We start from the raw sequence: 16,144 nt of genomic DNA on the forward strand, positions 1-16,144 counted from the left end.
CAGTTGTCTATAGTGTATGGCATTGCCCGTTAAGCAGTTGTCTTTGGTGTGTGGTAGTGTCTGTTAAGCAGTTGTCTTTGGTGTATGGCAGTGTCTGTTAAGCAGTTGTCTTTGGTGTATGGCATTGCCTGTTAAGCAGTAATCTTTGGTGTATGGCAGTGTCTGTTAAGCAGTTGTCTTTGGTGTATGGCATTGTCTGTTAAGCAGTTGTCTTTGGTGTATGGCAGTGTCTGTTAAGCAGTTGTCTTTGGTGTATGGCATTGCCCGTTAAGCAGTTGTCTTTGGTGTATGGCAGTGTCTGTGAAGCAATTGTCTTTGGTGTATGGCAGTGTCTGTTAAGCAGTTGTCTTTGGTGTATGGCATTGCCTGTTAAGCAGTAATCTTTGGTGTACGGTAGTGTCTGTTAAGCAGTTGTCTTTGGTGTATGGCATTGCCTGTTAAGCAGTTGTCTTTGGTGTATGGTATTGTCTGTTAAGCCGTTGTCTTTCGTGTATGGCATTGTCTGTTAAGCAGTTGTCTTTGGTGTATGGCATTGCCTATTAAGCAGTTGTCTTTGGTGTATGGCATTGCCTGTTAAGCAGTTGTCTTTGGTGTATGGCATTGTCTGTTAAGCAGTTGTCTTTGGTGTATGGCATTGTCTGCTAAGCAGTTGTCTTTAGTTTATGGCGTTGTCTGTTAAGCAGTTGTCTTTAGTTTATGGCGTTGTCTGTTAAGCAGTTGTCTTTGGTGTATAGCATTGTCTGTTATGCAGTTGTCTTTGGTGTATGGCATTGTCTGTTAAGCAGTTGTCTTTGGTGTATGGCATTGTCTGTTAAGCAGTTGTCTTTGGTGTATGGCATTGCCTGTTAAGCAGTTGTCTTTGGTGTATGGCATTGCCTGTTAAGCAGTTGTCTTTGGTGTATGGCGTTAAGCAGTTGTCTTTGGTGTATGGCATTGCCTGTTAAGCAGTTGTCTTTGGTGTATGGCATTGTCTGTTAAGCAGTTGTCTTTGGTGTATGGCATTGTCTGTTAAGCAGTTGTCTTTGGTGTAAGGCATTGTCTGTTAAGCAGTTGTCTTTGGTGTATGGCATTGCCTGTTAAGCAGTTGTCTTTGGTGTATGGCATTGTCTGTTAAGCAGTTGTCTTTGGTGTATGGCATTGTCTGTTAAGCAGTTGTCTTTGGTGTATGGCATTGTCTGTTAAGCAGTTGTCTTTGGTGTATGGCATTGCCTGTTAAGCAGTTGTCTTTGGTGTATGGCATTGTCTGTTAAGCAGTTGTCTTTGGTGTATGGCATTGTCTGTTAAGCAGTTGTCTTTAGTGTATGGCGTTGTCTGTTAAGCAGTTGTCTTTGGTGTATGCCATTGCCTGTTAAGCAGTTGTCTTTGGTGTATGGCATTGTCTGTTAAGCAGTTATCTTTGGTGTATGGCATTGTCTGTTAAGCAGTTGTCTTTGGTGCATGGCATTGTCTGTTAAGCAGTTGTCTATTGTGTATGGCATTGTCTGTTAAGCAGTTGTCTTTGGTGTATGGCATTGTCTGTTAAACAGTTGTCTTTGGTGTATGGCATTGTCTGTTAAGCAGTTGTCTTTGGTGCATGGCTTTGTCTGTTAAGCAGTTGTCTTTGGTGTATGACATTGTCTGTTAAGCAGTTGTCTTTGGTGTATGGCATTGTCTGTTAAGCAGTTGTCTTTGGTGTATGGCATTGCCTATTAAGCAGTTGTCTTTGGTGTATGGCATTGCCTGTTAAGCAGTTGTCTTTGGTGTATGGCATTGTCTGTTAAGCAGTTGTCTTTGGTGTATGGCATTGTCTGCTAAGCAGTTGTCTTTAGTTTATGGCGTTGTCTGTTAAGCAGTTGTCTTTAGTTTATGGCGTTGTCTGTTAAGCAGTTGTCTTTGGTGTATAGCATTGTCTGTTATGCAGTTGTCTTTGGTGTATGGCATTGTCTGTTAAGCAGTTGTCTTTGGTGTATGGCATTGTCTGTTAAGCAGTTGTCTTTGGTGTATGGCATTGCCTGTTAAGCAGTTGTCTTTGGTGTATGGCATTGCCTGTTAAGCAGTTGTCTTTGGTGTATGGCGTTAAGCAGTTGTCTTTGGTGTATGGCATTGCCTGTTAAGCAGTTGTCTTTGGTGTATGGCATTGTCTGTTAAGCAGTTGTCTTTGGTGTATGGCATTGTCTGTTAAGCAGTTGTCTTTGGTGTAAGGCATTGTCTGTTAAGCAGTTGTCTTTGGTGTATGGCATTGCCTGTTAAGCAGTTGTCTTTGGTGTATGGCATTGTCTGTTAAGCAGTTGTCTTTGGTGTATGGCATTGTCTGTTAAGCAGTTGTCTTTGGTGTATGGCATTGTCTGTTAAGCAGTTGTCTTTGGTGTATGGCATTGCCTGTTAAGCAGTTGTCTTTGGTGTATGGCATTGTCTGTTAAGCAGTTGTCTTTGGTGTATGGCATTGTCTGTTAAGCAGTTGTCTTTAGTGTATGGCGTTGTCTGTTAAGCAGTTGTCTTTGGTGTATGCCATTGCCTGTTAAGCAGTTGTCTTTGGTGTATGGCATTGTCTGTTAAGCAGTTATCTTTGGTGTATGGCATTGTCTGTTAAGCAGTTGTCTTTGGTGCATGGCATTGTCTGTTAAGCAGTTGTCTATTGTGTATGGCATTGTCTGTTAAGCAGTTGTCTTTGGTGTATGGCATTGTCTGTTAAACAGTTGTCTTTGGTGTATGGCATTGTCTGTTAAGCAGTTGTCTTTGGTGCATGGCTTTGTCTGTTAAGCAGTTGTCTTTGGTGTATGACATTGTCTGTTAAGCAGTTGTCTTTGGTGTATGGCATTGTCTGTTAAGCAGTTGTCTTTGGTGCATGGCATTGTCTGTTAAGCAGTTGTCTTTTGTGTATGGCATTGTCTGTTAAGCAGTTGTCTTTGGTGTATGGCATTGCCTGTTAAGCAGTTGTCTTTAGTGTATGGCATTGTCTTAAGCAGTTGTCTTTGGTGTATGGCGTTGCCTGTTAAGCAGTTGTCTTTGGTGTATGGCGTTGCCTGTTAAGCAGTTGTCTTTGGTGTATGGCATTGTCTGTTAAGCAGTTGTCTTTGGTGTATGGCATTGTCTGTTAAGCAATTGTCTTTGGTGCATGGCATTGCCTGTTAAGCAGTTGTCTTTGGTGTATGGCATTGCCTGTTAAGCAGTTGTCTTTGGTGCATGGCGTTGCCTGTTAAGCTGTTGTCTTTGGTGTATGGCTGTGTCTGTTAAGCAGTTGTCTTTGGTGTATGGCATTGTCTGTTAAGCAGTTGTCTTTGGTGTATGGCATTGCCTGTTAAGCAGTTGTCTTTGGTGTATGGCAGTGTCTGTTAAGCAGTTGTCTTTAGTGTATGGCATTGCCTGTTAAGCAGTTGTCTTTGGTGTATGGCAGTGTCTGTTAAGCAGTTGTCCTTGGTGTATGGCAGTGTCTGTTAAGCAGTTGTCTTTGGTGTATGGCATTGTCTGTTAAGCAGTTGTCTTTGTTGCATGGCGTTACGTGTTAAGCAGTTGTCTTTGATGTATGGCAGTGTCTGTTAAGCAGTTGTCTTTGGTGTATGGCATTGTCTGTTAAGCAGCTGTCTTTGGTGTATGGCATTGCCTGTTAAGCAGTTGTCTTTGGTGTATGGCATTGCCTGTTAAGCAGTTGTCTTTGGTGTATGGCAGTGTCTGTTAAGCAGTTGTCTTTGCTGTATGGCATTGTCTCTTAAGCAGTTGTCTTTGGTGTATGGCATTGCCTGTTAAGCAGTTGTCTTTGGTGTATGGCATTGCCTGTTAAGCAGTTGTCTTTAGTGTATGGCATTGTCTCTTAAGCAGTTGTCTTTGGTATATGGCATTGCATGTTAAGCAGTTGTCTTTGTTGTATGGCATTGTCTGTTAAGAAGTTGTTTTTGGTATATGGCATTGCCTGTTAAGCAGTTGTCTTTGGTGTATGGCAGTGTCTGTTAATCAGTTGTCTTTGGTGTATGGCATTGTCTCTTAAGCAGTTGTCTTTGGTATATGACATTGTCTGTTAAGCAGTTGTCTTTGGTGTATGGCATTGTCTGTTAAGCAGTTATCTTTGGTGTATGGCATTGCCTGTTAAGCAGTTGTCTTTGGTGTATGGCATTGCCTGTTAAACAGTTGTCTTTGGTGTATGGCATTGTCTGTTAAGCAGTTGTCTTTGGTGTATGGCATTGCCTGTTAAGCAGTTGTCTTTGGTGTATGGCATTGTCTGTTAAGCAGTTGTCTTTGGTGTATGGCATTGCATGTTAAGCAGTTGTCTATAGTGTATGGCATTGCCTGTTAAGCAGTTGTCTTTGGTGTATGGCAGTGTCTGTTAAGCAGTTGTCTTTGGTGTATGGCAGTGTCTGTTAAGCAGTTGTCTTTGGTGTATGGCATTGCCTGTTAAGCAGTAATCTTTGGTGTATGGCAGTGTCTGTTAAGCAGTTGTCTTTGGTGTATGGCATTGCCTATTAAGCAGTTGTCTTTGGTGTATGGCATTGCCTGTTAAGCAGTTGTCTTTGTTGTATGGCATTGTCTGCTAAGCAGTTGTCTTTAGTTTATGGCGTTGTCTGTTAAGCAGTTGTGTTTGGTGTATGGCATTGCCTGTTAAGCAGTTGTCTTTAGTTTATGGCATTGTCTGTTAAGCAGTTGTCTTTGGTGTATGGCATTGTCTGTTAAGCAGTTGTCTTTGGTGTATGGCATTGTCTGTTAAGCAGTTGTCTTTAGTTTATGGCGTTGCCTGTTAAGCAGTTGTCTTTGGTGTATGGCATTGCCTGTTAAGCAGTTGTCTTTGGTGTATGGCATTGCCTGTTAAGCAGTTGTCTTTGGTGTATGGCATTGTCTGTTAAGCAGTTGTCTTTGATGTATGGCATTGTCTGTTAAGCAGTTGTCTTTGGTGTATGGCATTGTCTGTTAAGCAGTTGTCTTTAGTGTATGGCGTTGTCTGTTAAGCAGTTGTCTTTGGTGTATGCCATTGCCTGTTAAGCAGTTGTCTTTGGTGTATGGCATTGTCTGTCAAGCAGTTATCTTTGGTGTATGGCATTGTCTGTTAAGCAGTTGTCTTTGGTGCATGGCATTGTCTGTTAAGCAGTTGTCTTTGGTGTATGGCACTGTCTGTTAAGCAGTTGTCTTTGGTGTATGGCACTGTCTGTTAAGCAGTTGTCTTTGGTGTATGGCATTGTCTGTTAAGCAGTTGTCTTTGGTGTATGGCATTGTCTGTTAAGCAGTTGTCTTTGGTGCATGGCTTTGTCTGTTAAGCAGTTGTCTTTGGTGTATGGCATTGTCTGTTAAGCAGTTGTCTTTGGTGTATGGCATTGTCTGTTAAGCAGTTGTCTTTGGTGCATGGCATTGTCTGTTAAGCAGTTGTCTTTTGTGTATGGCATTGTCTGTTAAGCAGTTGTCTTTGGTGTATGGCATTGCCTGTTAAGCAGTTGTCTTTAGTGTATGGCATTGTCTTAAGCAGTTGTCTTTGGTGTATGGCGTTGCCTGTTAAGCAGTTGTCTTTGGTGTATGGCGTTGCCTGTTAAGCAGTTGTCTTTGGTGTATGGCATTGTCTGTTAAGCAGTTGTCTTTGGTGTATGGCATTGTCTTAAGCAGTTGTCTTTGGTGTATGGCATTGCCTGTTAAGCAGTTGCCTTTTGTGTATGGCATTGCCTGTTAAGCAGTTGTCTTTGGTGTATGGCATTGCCTGTTAAGCAGTTGTCTTTGGTGTATGGCGTTGCCTGTTAAGCAGTTGTCTTTGGTGTATGGCATTGTCTGTTAAGCAGTTGTCTTTGGTGTATGGCATTGTCTGTTAAGCAGTTGTCTTTGGTGCATGGCATTGCCTGTTAAGCAGTTGTCTTTGGTGTATGGCATTGCCTGTTAAGCAGTTGTCTTTGGTGCATGGCGTTGCCTGTTAAGCTGTTGTCTTTGGTGTATGGCTGTGTCTTTTAAGCAGTTGTCTTTAGTGTATGGCATTGTCTGTTAAGCAGTTGTCTTTGGTTTATGGCATTGCCTGTTAAGCAGTTGTCTTTGGTGTATAGCATTGTCTGTTAAGCAGTTGTCTTCGGTGTATGGCATTGTCTGTTAAGCAGTTGTCTTTGTTGCATGGCGTTACGTGTTAAGCAGTTGTCTTTGGTGTATGGCATTGCCTGTTAAGCAGTTGTCTTTGGTGTATGGCATTGCCTGTTAAGCAGTTGTCTTTGGTGCATGGCAGTGTCTGTTAAGCAGTTGTCTTTGGTGTATGGCATTGTCTCTTAAGCAGTTGTCTTTGGTGTATGGCATTGCCTGTTAAGCAGTTGTCTTTGGTGTATGGCATTACCTGTTAAGCAGTTGTCTTTAGTGTATGGCATTGTCTCTTAAGCAGTTGTCTTTGGTATATGGCATTGCCTGTTAAGCAGTTGTCTTTGGTGTATGGCATTGTCTGTTAAGCAGTTATCTTTGGTGTATGGCATTGTCTGTTAAGCAGTTATCTTTGGTGTATGGCATTGCCTGTTAAGCAGTTGTCTTTGGTGTATGGCATTGCCTGTTAAGCAGTTGTCTTTGGTGTATGGCATTGTCTGTTAAGCAGTTGTCTTTGGTGTATGGCGTTGCATGTTAAGCAGTTGTCTATAGTGTATGGCATTGCCTGTTAAGCAGTTGTCTTTGGTGTATGGCAGTGTCTGTTAAGCAGTTGTCTTTGGTGTATGGCATTGCCTGTTAAGCAGTTGTCTTTGGTGTATGGCAGTGTCTGTTAAGCAGTTGTCTTTGGTGTATGGCAGTGTCTGTTAAGCAGTTGTCTTTGGTGTATGGCATTGTCTCTTAAGCAGTTGTCCTTGGTGTATGGCATTGCCTGTTAAGCAGTAATCTTTGGTGTATGGCAGTGTCTTTTAAGCAGTTGTCTTTGGTGTATGGCATTGTCTGTTAAGCAGTTGTCTTTGGTGTATGGCACTGTCTGTTAAGCAGTTGTCTTTGGTGTATGGCATTGTCTGTTAAGCAGTTGTCTTTGGTGTATGGCATTGCTTATTAAGCAGTTGTCTTTGGTGTATGGCATTGCCTGTTAAGCAGTTGTCTTTGGTGTATGGCATTGCCGGTTAAGCAGTTGTCTTTGGTGTATGGCATTGCCTGTTAAGCAGTTGTCTTTGGTGTATGGCATTGTCTGTTAAGCAGTTGTCTTTGGTGTATGGCATTGTCTGTTAAGCAGTTGTCTTTGGTGTATGGCATTGTCTGTTAAGCAGTTGTCTTTGGTGTATGGCATTGCCTGTTAAGCAGTTGTCTTTGGTGTATGGCATTGCCTGTTAAGCAGTTGTCTTTGGTGTATGGCATTGCCTGTTAAGCTGTTGTCTTTGGTGTATGGCATTGTCTGTTAAGCAGTTGTCTTTGGTGTATGGCATTGTCTGTTAAGTAGTTGTCTTTGGTGTATGGCATTGTCTGTTAAGCAGTTGTCTTTGGTGTATGGCATTGCCTGTTAAGCAGTTGTCTTTGGTGTATGGCATTTCCTGTTAAGCAGTTGTCTTTGGTGTATGGCATTGCCTGTTAAGCAGTTGTCTTTGGTGTTTGGCATTGTCTGTTAAGCAGTTGTCTTTGGTGTATGGCATTGTCTGTTAAGTAGTTGTCTTTGGTGTATGGCAGTGTCTGTTAAGCAGTTGTCTTTGGTGTATGGCATTGTCTGTTAAGCAGTTGTCTTTAGTGTATGGCGTTGTCTGTTAAGCAGTTGTCTTTGGTGTATGCCATTGCCTGTTAAGCAGTTGTCTTTGGTGTATGGCATTGTCTGTTAAGCAGTTATCTTTGGTGTATGGCATTGTATGTTAAGCAGTTGTCTTTAGTTAATGGCGTTGTCTGTTAAGCAGTTGTCTTTGGTGTATGGCATTGTCTGTTAAGCAGTTGTCTTTGGTGCATGGCATTGTCTGTTAAGCAGTTGTCTTTTGTGTATGGCATTGTCTGTTAAGCAGTTGTCTTTTGTGTATGGCATTGTCTGTTAAGCAGTTGTCTTTGGTGTATGACATTGTCTGTTAAGCAGTTGTCTTTGGTGTATGGCATTGTCTCTTAAGCAGTTGTCTTTGGTGTATGACATTGTCTGTTAAGCAGTTGTCTTTGGTGTATGGCATTGCCTGTTAAGCAGTTGTCTTTGGTGTATGGCATTGTCTGTTAAGCAGTTGTCTTTGGTGCATGGCTTTGTCTGTTAAGCAGTTGTCTTTGGTGTATGGCATTGTCTGTTAAGCAGTTGTCTTTGGTGTATGGCATTGTCTGTTAAGCAGTTGTCTTTGGTGCATGGCTTTGTCTGTTAAGCAGTTGTCTTTGGTGTATGGCATTGTCTGTTAAGCAGTTGTCTTTGGTGTATGGCATTGTCTGTTAAGCAGTTGTCTTTGGTGCATGGCATTGTCTGTTAAGCAGTTGTCTTTTGTGTATGTCATTGTCTGTTAAGCAGTTGTCTTTGGTGTATGGCATTGCCTGTTAAGCAGTTGTCTTTAGTGTATGGCATTGTCTTAAGCAGTTGTCTTTGGTGTATGGCGTTGCCTGTTAAGCAGTTGTCTTTGGTGTATGGCGTTGCCTGTTAAGCAGTTGTCTTTGGTGTATGGCATTGTCTGTTAAGCAGTTGTCTTTGGTGTATGGCATTGTCTGTTATGCAGTTGTCTTTGGTGCATGGCATTGCCTGTTAAGCAGTTGTCTTTGGTGTATGGCGTTGCCTGTTAAGCAGTTGTCTTTGGTGTATGGCATTGTCTGTTAAGCAGTTGTCTTTGGTGTATGGCATTGTCTGTTAAGCAGTTGTCTTTGGTGCATGGCATTGCCTGTTAAGTAGTTGTCTTTGGTGTATGGCATTGCCTGTTAAGCAGTTGTCTTTGGTGCATGGCGTTGCCTGTTAAGCAGTTGTCTTTGGTGTATGGCAGTGTCTGTTAAGCAGTTGTCTTCGGTGTATGGCATTGTCTGTTAAGCAGTTGTCTTTGTTGCATGGCGTTACGTGTGAAGCAGTTGTCTTTGGTGTATGGCATTGTCTGTTAAGCAGTTGTCTTTGGTATATGGCATTGCCTGTTAAGCAGTTGTCTTTGGTGTATGGCATTGTCTGTTAAGCAGTTGTCTTTGGTATGTGGCATTGCCTGTTAAGCAGTTGTCTTTGGTGTATGGCATTGCCTGTTAAGCAGTTGTCTTTGGTGTATGGCAGTGTCTGTTAAGCAGTTGTCTTTGGTGTATGGCATTGTCTCTTAAGCAGTTGTCTTTGGTGTATGGCATTGCCTGTTAAGCAGTTGTCTTTGGTGTATGGCATTGCCTGTTAAGCAGTTGTCTTTAGTGTATGGCATTGTCTCTTAAGCAGTTGTCTTTGGTGTATGGCATTGCCTGTTAAGCAGTAATCTTTGGTGTATGGCAGTGTCTTTTAAGCAGTTGTCTTTGGTGTATGGCATTGTCTGTTAAGCAGTTGTCTTTGGTGTATGGCACTGTCTGTTAAGCAGTTGTCTTTGGTGTATGGCATTGTCTGTTAAGCAGTTGTCTTTGGTGTATGGCATTGCTTATTAAGCAGTTGTCTTTGGTGTATGGCATTGCCTGTTAAGCAGTTGTCTTTGGTGTATGGCATTGCCGGTTAAGCAGTTGTCTTTGGTGTATGGCATTGCCTGTTAAGCAGTTGACTTTGGTGTATGGCATTGTCTGTTAAGCAGTTGTCTTTGGTGTATGGCATTGTCTGTTAAGCAGTTGTCTTTGGTGTATGGCATTGTCTGTTAAGCAGTTGTCTTTGGTGTATGGCATTGCCTGTTAAGCAGTTGTCTTTGGTGTATGGCATTGCCTGTTAAGCAGTTGTCTTTGGTGTATGGCATTGCCTGTTAAGCAGTTGTCTTTGGTGTATGGCATTGTCTGTTAAGCAGTTGTCTTTGGTGTATGGCATTGTCTGTTAAGTAGTTGTCTTTGGTGTATGGCATTGTCTGTTAAGCAGTTGTCTTTGGTGTATGGCATTGCCTGTTAAGCAGTTGTCTTTGGTGTATGGCATTGCCTGTTAAGCAGTTGTCTTTGGTGTATGGCATTGCCTGTTAAGCAGTTGTCTTTGGTGTTTGGCATTGTCTGTTAAGCAGTTGTCTTTGGTGTATGGCATTGTCTGTTAAGTAGTTGTCTTTGGTGTATGGCAGTGTCTGTTAAGCAGTTGTCTTTGGTGTATGGCATTGTCTGTTAAGCAGTTGTCTTTAGTGTATGGCGTTGTCTGTTAAGCAGTTGTCTTTGGTGTATGCCATTGCCTGTTAAGCAGTTGTCTTTGGTGTATGGCATTGTCTGTTAAGCAGTTATCTTTGGTGTATGGCATTGTCTGTTAAGCAGTTGTCTTTAGTTAATGGCGTTGTCTGTTAAGCAGTTGTCTTTGGTGTATGGCATTGTCTGTTAAGCAGTTGTCTTTGGTGCATGGCATTGTCTGTTAAGCAGTTGTCTTTTGTGTATGGCATTGTCTGTTAAGCAGTTGTCTTTTGTGTATGGCATTGTCTGTTAAGCAGTTGTCTTTGGTGTATGACATTGTCTGTTAACAGTTGTCTTTGGTGTTTGGCATTGTCTCTTAAGCAGTTGTCTTTGGTGTATGACATTGTCTGTTAAGCAGTTGTCTTTGGTGTATGGCATTGCCTGTTAAGCAGTTGTCTTTGGTGTATGGCATTGTCTGTTAAGCAGTTGTCTTTGGTGCATGGCTTTGTCTGTTAAGCAGTTGTCTTTGGTGTATGGCATTGTCTGTTAAGCAGTTGTCTTTGGTGTATGGCATTGTCTGTTAAGCAGTTGTCTTTGGTGCATGGCATTGTCTGTTAAGCAGTTGTCTTTTGTGTATGTCATTGTCTGTTAAGCAGTTGTCTTTGGTGTATGGCATTGCATGTTAAGCAGTTGTCTTTGGTGTATGGCGTTGCCTGTTAAGCAGTTGTCTTTGGTGTATGGCGTTGCCTGTTAAGCAGTTGTCTTTGGTGTATGGCATTGTCTGTTAAGCAGTTGTCTTTGGTGTATGGCATTGTCTGTTATGCAGTTGTCTTTGGTGCATGGCATTGCCTGTTAAGCAGTTGTCTTTGGTGTATGGCGTTGCCTGTTAAGCAGTTGTCTTTGGTGTATGGCATTGTCTGTTAAGCAGTTGTCTTTGGTGTATGGCATTGTCTGTTAAGCAGTTGTCTTTGGTGCATGGCATTGCCTGTTAAGTAGTTGTCTTTGGTGTATGGCATTGCCTGTTAAGCAGTTGTCTTTGGTGCATGGCGTTGCCTGTTAAGCAGTTGTCTTTGGTGTATGGCATTGCCTGTTAAGCAGTTGTCTTTGGTGCATGGCAGTGTCTGTTAAGCAGTTGTCTTTGGTGTATGGCATTGTCTCTTAAGCAGTTGTCTTTGGTGTATGGCATTGCCTGTTAAGCAGTTGTCTTTGGTGTATGGCATTACCTGTTAAGCAGTTGTCTTTAGTGTATGGCATTGTCTCTTAAGCAGTTGTCTTTGGTATATGGCATTGCCTGTTAAGCAGTTGTCTTTGGTGTATGGCATTGTCTGTTAAGCAGTTATCTTTGGTGTATGGCATTGTCTGTTAAGCAGTTATCTTTGGTGTATGGCATTGCCTGTTAAGCAGTTGTCTTTGGTGTATGGCATTGCCTGTTAAGCAGTTGTCTTTGGTGTATGGCATTGTCTGTTAAGCAGTTGTCTTTGGTGTATGGCGTTGCATGTTAAGCAGTTGTCTATAGTGTATGGCATTGCCTGTTAAGCAGTTGTCTTTGGTGTATGGCAGTGTCTGTTAAGCAGTTGTCTTTGGTGTATGGCATTGCCTGTTAAGCAGTTGTCTTTGGTGTATGGCAGTGTCTGTTAAGCAGTTGTCTTTGGTGTATGGCAGTGTCTGTTAAGCAGTTGTCTTTGGTGTATGGCATTGTCTCTTAAGCAGTTATCTTTGGTGTATGGCATTGCCTGTTAAGCAGTTGTCTTTGGTGTATGGCATTGCCTGTTAAGCAGTTGTCTTTAGTGTATGGCATTGTCTCTTAAGCAGTTGTCTTTGGTGTATGGCATTGCCTGTTAAGCAGTTGTCTTTGGTGTATGGCAGTGTCTGTTAATCAGTTGTCTTTGGTGTATGGCATTGTCTCTTAAGCAGTTGTCTTTGGTGTATGGAATTGCCTGTTAAGCAGTTGTCTATAGTGTATGGCATTGCCTGTTAAGCAGTTGTCTTTGGTGTATAGCATTGTCTGTTAAGCAGTTGTCTTCGGTGTATGGCATTGTCTGTTAAGCAGTTGTCTTTGTTGCATGGCGTTAAGTGTTAAGCTGTTGTCTTTGGTGTATGGCATTGCCTGTTAAGCAGTTGTCTTTGGTGTATGGCATTGCCTGTTAAGCAGTTGTCTTTGGTGCATGGCAGTGTCTGTTAAGCAGTTGTCTTTGGTGTATGGCATTGTCTCTTAAGCAGTTGTCTTTGGTGTATGGCATTGCCTGTTAAGCAGTTGTCTTTGGTGTATGGCATTACCTGTTAAGCAGTTGTCTTTAGTGTATGGCATTGTCTCTTAAGCAGTTGTCTTTGGTATATGGCATTGCCTGTTAAGCAGTTGTCTTTGGTGTATGGCATTGTCTGTTAAGCAGTTGTCTTTGGTATGTGGCATTGCCTGTTAAGCAGTTGTCTTTGGTGTATGGCATTGCCTGTTAAGCAGTTGTCTTTGGTGTATGGCAGTGTCTGTTAAGCAGTTGTCTTTGGTGTATGGCATTGTCTCTTAAGCAGTTGTCTTTGGTGTATGGCATTGCCTGTTAAGCAGTTGTCTTTGGTGTATGGCATTGCCTGTTAAGCAGTTGTCTTTAGTGTATGGCATTGTCTCTTAAGCAGTTGTCTTTGGTGTATGGCATTGCCTGTTAAGCAGTAATCTTTGGTGTATGGCAGTGTCTTTTAAGCAGTTGTCTTTGGTGTATGGCATTGTCTGTTAAGCAGTTGTCTTTGGTGTATGGCACTGTCTGTTAAGCAGTTGTCTTTGGTGTATGGCATTGTCTGTTAAGCAGTTGTCTTTGGTGTATGGCATTGCTTATTAAGCAGTTGTCTTTGGTGTATGGCATTGCCTGTTAAGCAGTTGTCTTTGGTGTATGGCATTGCCGGTTAAGCAGTTGTCTTTGGTGTATGGCATTGCCTGTTAAGCAGTTGACTTTGGTGTATGGCATTGTCTGTTAAGCAGTTGTCTTTGGTGTATGGCATTGTCTGTTAAGCAGTTGTCTTTGGTGTATGGCATTGTCTGTTAAGCAGTTGTCTTTGGTGTATGGCATTGCCTGTTAAGCAGTTGTCTTTGGTGTATGGCATTGCCTGTTAAGCAGTTGTCTTTGGTGTATGGCATTGCCTGTTAAGCAGTTGTCTTTGGTGTATGGCATTGTCTGTTAAGCAGTTGTCTTTGGTGTATGGCATTGTCTGTTAAGTAGTTGTCTTTGGTGTATGGCATTGTCTGTTAAGCAGTTGTCTTTGGTGTATGGCATTGCCTGTTAAGCAGTTGTCTTTGGTGTATGGCATTGCCTGTTAAGCAGTTGTCTTTGGTGTATGGCATTGTCTGTTAAGCAGTTATCTTTGGTGTATGGCATTGTCTGTTAAGCAGTTGTCTTTAGTTAATGGCGTTGTCTGTTAAGCAGTTGTCTTTGGTGTATGGCATTGTCTGTTAAGCAGTTGTCTTTGGTGCATGGCATTGTCTGTTAAGCAGTTGTCTTTTGTGTATGGCATTGTCTGTTAAGCAGTTGTCTTTTGTGTATGGCATTGTCTGTTAAGCAGTTGTCTTTGGTGTATGACATTGTCTGTTAACAGTTGTCTTTGGTGTATGGCATTGTCTCTTAAGCAGTTGTCTTTGGTGTATGACATTGTCTGTTAAGCAGTTGTCTTTGGTGTATGGCATTGCCTGTTAAGCAGTTGTCTTTGGTGTATGGCATTGTCTGTTAAGCAGTTGTCTTTGGTGCATGGCTTTGTCTGTTAAGCAGTTGTCTTTGGTGTATGGCATTGTCTGTTAAGCAGTTGTCTTTGGTGTATGGCATTGTCTGTTAAGCAGTTGTCTTTGGTGCATGGCTTTGTCTGTTAAGCAGTTGTCTTTGGTGTATGGCATTGTCTGTTAAGCAGTTGTCTTTGGTGTATGGCATTGTCTGTTAAGCAGTTGTCTTTGGTGCATGGCATTGTCTGTTAAGCAGTTGTCTTTTGTGTATGTCATTGTCTGTTAAGCAGTTGTCTTTGGTGTATGGCATTGCCTGTTAAGCAGTTGTCTTTAGTGTATGGCATTGTCTTAAGCAGTTGTCTTTGGTGTATGGCGTTGCCTTTTAAGCAGTTGTCTTTGGTGTATGGCGTTGCCTGTTAAGCAGTTGTCTTTGGTGTATGGCATTGTCTGTTAAGCAGTTGTCTTTGGTGTATGGCATTGTCTGTTATGCAGTTGTCTTTGGTGCATGGCATTGCCTGTTAAGCAGTTGTCTTTGGTGTATGGCGTTGCCTGTTAAGCAGTTGTCTTTGGTGTATGGCATTGTCTGTTAAACAGTTGTCTTTGGTGTATGGTATTGTCTGTTAAGCAGTTGTCTTTGGTGCATGGCATTGCCTGTTAAGTAGTTGTCTTTGGTGTATGGCATTGCCTGTTAAGCAGTTGTCTTTGGTGCATGGCGTTGCCTGTTAAGCAGTTGTCTTTGGTGTATGGCAGTGTCTGTTAAGCAGTTGTCTTCGGTGTATGGCATTGTCTGTTAAGCAGTTGTCTTTGTTGCATGGCGTTACGTGTGAAGCAGTTGTCTTTGGTGTATGGCATTGTCTGTTAAGCAGTTGTCTTTGGTATATGGCATTGCCTGTTAAGCAGTTGTCTTTGGTGTATGGCATTGTCTGTTAAGCAGTTGTCTTTGGTATGTGGCATTGCCTGTTAAGCAGTTGTCTTTGGTGTATGGCATTGCCTGTTAAGCAGTTGTCTTTGGTGTATGGCAGTGTCTGTTAAGCAGTTGTCTTTGGTGTATGGCATTGTCTCTTAAGCAGTTGTCTTTGGTGTATGGCATTGCCTGTTAAGCAGTTGTCTTTGGTGTATGGCATTGCCTGTTAAGCAGTTGTCTTTAGTGTATGGCATTGTCTCTTAAGCAGTTGTCTTTGGTATATGGCATTGCATGTTAAGCAGTTGTCTTTGGTGTATGGCATTGTCTGTTAAGAAGTTGTCTTTGGTATATGGCATTGCCTGTTAAGCAGTTGTCTTTGGTGTATGGCATTGTCTGTTAAGCAGTTGTCTTTGGTATATGGCATTGCCTGTTAAGCAGTTGTCTTTGGTGTATGGCAATGTCTGTTAATCAGTTGTCTTTGGTGTATGGCATTGTCTCTTAAGCAGTTGTCTTTGGTATATGGCATTGCCTGTTAAGCAGTTGTCTTTGGTGTATGGCATTGTCTGTTAAGCAGTTGTCTTTGGTGTATGGCATTGTCTGTTAAGCAGTTGTCTTTGGTGTATGGCATTGCCTGTTAAGCAGTTGTCTTTAGTGTATGGCATTGCCTGTTAAGCAGTTGTCTTTAGTGTATGGCATTGCCTGTTAAGCAGTTGTCTTTAGTGTATGGCATTGCCTGTTAAGCAGATGTCTTTAGTGTATGGCATTGTCTGTTAAGCATTTATCTTTGGTGTATGGCATTGCCTGTTAAGCAGTTGTCTTTGGTGTATGACATTGTCTGTTAAGCAGTTGTCTTTGGTGTATGGCATTGTCTGTTAAGCAGTTGTCTTTGGTGTATGGCATTGCCTGTTAAGCAGTTGTCTTTAGTGTATGGCATTGCCTGTTAAGCAGTTGTCTTTAGTGTATGGCATTGCCTGTTAAGCAGTTGTCTTTAGTGTATGGCATTGCCTGTTAAGCAGTTGTCTTTAGTGTATGGCACTGTCTGTTAAGCAGTTGTCTTTGGTGTACCGCATTGTCTGTTAAGCAGTTGTCTTTGATGTATGGCATTGTCTGTTAAGAATTTATCTTTGGTGTATGGCATTGCCTGTTAAGCAGTTGTCTTTAGTGTATGGCACTGTCTGTTAAGCAGTTGTCTTTGGTGTATGGCATTGTCTCTTGAGCAGTTGTCTTTGGTGTATGGCATTGTCTGTTAAGTAGTTGTCTTTGGTGTATGGCATTGTCTGTTAAGCAGTTATCTTTGGTGTATGGCATTGCCTGTTAAGCAGTTGTCTTTGGTGTATGGCATTGTCTGTTAAGCAGTTGTCTTTGGTGTATGGCATTGTCTGTTAAGCAGTTGTCTTTGGTGTATAGCACTGTCTGTTCAGAAGTTGTCTTTAGTTTATGGCATTGCCTGTCAAGCAGTTGTCTTTACTGTATGG

Source organism: Phyllobates terribilis, unplaced genomic scaffold, assembly GCF_046119375.1.
Source record: "Phyllobates terribilis strain yellow unplaced genomic scaffold, ASM4611937v1 Scaffold_132__1_contigs__length_4960021, whole genome shotgun sequence".
Classification (NCBI taxonomy): domain Eukaryota; kingdom Metazoa; phylum Chordata; class Amphibia; order Anura; family Dendrobatidae; genus Phyllobates; species Phyllobates terribilis.